Raw genomic sequence first — 3,543 nt, forward strand, 5'->3', positions numbered from 1 at the left:
GTCTAGTTTCCCAGCCCGACCATGCCATGCCCACTTTACTATTGGTCATTTCAATGGGCATTGCACTGCATTTGCCCTCCACAGCAGGACAACCTAGTGATTGTGGCCCACGACAATGTGATAGTACATGCAAGTGCAGTCAATTATGCAGGCACTGATTGATTGACTTGATGTACGTATTTTGTCTTGGCACTTGCTGCCTGAACAAGAATGGGTGCTTGAAGTTGATGGCCTCTTTAGGTGTGAGATTGGCAGTAAGGTTGAACAAAAGTACACAGATTTGACTGACCTAGCCACACACACCTAGGGGGCTATATGGGCATTGAGAAATGAGAATTACATGTCTTTTTGTAATCCCACATGATATATTATGCAGTACACACATAGAGAACTCATGTCAGATGTACCATCGCAAGCTTGGCTTTTTGGTATGAAGAATTGTGCATCCTTTTCTTGAATTTCATATCAAACTTGATACTTACATGAAAACCTCACGCCAAATAGAAAGATATAGCAACACCAAGCCTCTGTAAGCCTCTGTCCTCTTAAGTAAGGTCGGCTTTAGTAGTTATGATCCTCATTTGTTTATACTCTAAGCTTAAACTCATACAGTACTTTGGATTGTCTCCCATCACCATCCACCGACAAGATCCCATCAAGTCTTTGTCGAACTTTTCCATCAATGGGGAAGGCCACCTGTCAGTCATGTTTGTCCATTTCTGGCTATTGAAAGTAGAGTACTTAAAGTTGCTTCACATGCCTCCATGTCACAGTAACTCCCATTGTTGTTTTTATTGATCTTCTTCTTCAAAATGGAATCATCAGCATTGTTTCCACCAAAAGCCATCATCATAATTTATAAGACCTTATGGTGCATATTTCCAACTTATGATTTTTCTCTACCGATCACTGGGGTGGAAATATCTCAATAATCTTCAGCAGAAATCGTAATTGCAATTCCATCTTGTAGGATTTGCCACCATTTGACTGAAAATTACTGATCAAATTGAGAAGGAATTGAAAATGCAGAGAATTATGGAAACTATTTTAAGCTCCCTAAATGTATCCAAACACCTTCTAGTTAATTATTTGATTTGGCATCTGATCTTGGGGGGAAAAGATGACATATAAAAGGGCATGGAGCTCATGAGATATTGTATGTTCTTTTACATATTATACCAATTTAGGACCTTACTCATACCTGTGGGTTCTACTGTCCGGAAAGGAAAGGCGGTGGAGGGCGTGGCGTGCCCACTAACAACTAAACATGAACAATCAAGAAAGACTTCAGATATTGTTGACAACAAACAAGGTAAACCTATTGAAATTCACATGGGGCACAGGTCTGAGTTAGATCACGCCTTCTGGTAACCGACCTCCTCTATAAGAGAAACAATCAGCCAGCCAAACAAACACAATGCTCGGAGCAGAAATTTTTCCAGCTTGTGTAGGTTCTTTTTTTTTTCGACAGAAAGCTGGGGTTAGGCAGAACCCTACCAGTTATACAACCATACTATTTGGGGTTCGAACTTGCAACGTCCCAACACAAAGTGACGTGCACTAACTGCTCCTGACAAACAAGAGGAGCCCCCGTTGGTAGCCTGTGCAGGTTCTTTCTAGTCTACTGCTTAACTTCATCCTGCCAAACTAGAACGAAAGCTCCTTGCTTGGCTTCAAATAGACACACCAATGACCACTTTAAGTCATCAACGGTAGGACCAACTGAAAAGCAGTACCAATCACAGTCCCCCATCGGCAGACACCGAAATTGCAGCCCCTACAACCGACACCATGAAGCTATGTCACAGGGACACGTTAACGTTATACATGTCTCGCGGTAAGAGGATGCCATGTGACAATATATGACACGTAACTGCTAGTTTTTGTATTTTAATAATTTTCATATATTTTATTATTAATAAATTTTCTATATACGTATTTAATGTTTAAGAATATATACCCTCATGGCTTTTCATAAAAATCACATATTGGTGTCTCAAATCCATATTGCATCTGTCACAAGAATACTCCGATTCATAGTTGCCAAGACCCAAACGGATACGAGAAGCAGTGCATAAAGTAAGTGTTAAAAAGTAGCATCAAGCGAGAAACAGGATACAATTGCAAAGTGATTATACAAGCACACGAAAAATGAAAAAGAAAGATACAGAAAGCAAAAGCAAATAAAAAATGACATGAACATAAGTATGAAACGATATAAAACTAACATGAAAGCTTGTTATAAAAGACAATTGTAATTTTTTAAAATAACAAAGTAGAAAGTGAGGGAAAGAGAGCGATAACTGACAAGAAACGAACAAAAAACATTAAGGGCACGTTTGAAAACGAGAAGGATAGAAAAAGTGATGCAAAATGGAAAATCAGTATGAATTTTCTAACCCTTCTAAACTATAGACTTTTTCGCTGAGAGCTTTCTTAAAGAGTACATTTTTTGATAGAAAACATTCCCAAATGGGGGTGGAGGAATGTTTCCTACCAAGAAAAAAATTATTTTAACAATCCCCACCACCGCTACCACCATCTTCTCTCTCATTTATTCACATTTTTTCACACTGTTTTTCTCAAGCTACACAAACAAGCAAAAAACCTTTTTTTTGAAAAACTACTCGTCAAAAACTCTCATAGGCAAAACCTTCTTTTATTATGAGAGTTTTCTCTCTTCCAAACCTGCCCTAAGGAGTAAAAGGGAATCATTTTAGAAAACTAAGAGAAATCTAGCTTCCTAAAGCTCCCCATATTTCGGAAGTAAGTTTCTCAAAGGTTCCAATCCTTTCAGGAAAGTGAGCAGTTCCCCCCTTCAGAAGCAAGCTTCCACATGTAGGAAGAAGCTTCCGGTAAGTAATCCAATTTACTCTCAATGCTATGTTCGCATATTCCGTTGCTGTGCATACTGTGTTTTGATGGGCAAGAATAACCATAAGCCAGCAAAAACCTTCACACTGATCAGACCAACCATAGGGAGACAAAAAGTGAACTCCGACTGCCAAGAGCATAGACCCTGAACTAAAAAACAGGAGGAACAGATTGTGCTACAGTACCCATGCAGAAGTATGGCCCAAAAATATCTGACAAATCATGACCACGACCTTATCTAAGGCACACCCAGACCAATACATTGTCTGAATTCTGATCATAATTTTCATTATGATGCATTCATTCACGCAGAAGCATGGCCCAGGAATAGCTGACAGATCAGAATCATGTCCTCATTCAAGGCGCAATACTACCAGTACTCTGCATGATCATAATTTTTTGCATTCATGAACTCATAGTAGAATGGGTACTCAAACCAATGGACTGCAACGTGCCACCTAATACATGGATCTTTTTTAACTGAAGGATGCGGGCCTCCGTTCTGTTAAACATGGATAGCCCCACACCTGATCTTAGCCAATTATTCACAATACTCAAACCATGACTCGAACAAGTTTGAGATGAGAGTTCACAAAATTCAGAAAATAGGACACAAGCCAACAACCAATAGCTGCAGGAATATAAGCGTGCACACAAGCCCACTGTGAA

Source organism: Nuphar pumila, chromosome 5, assembly GCF_984573655.1.
Source record: "Nuphar pumila chromosome 5, dmNupPumi1.hap1.1, whole genome shotgun sequence".
NCBI lineage: Eukaryota > Viridiplantae > Streptophyta > Magnoliopsida > Nymphaeales > Nymphaeaceae > Nuphar > Nuphar pumila.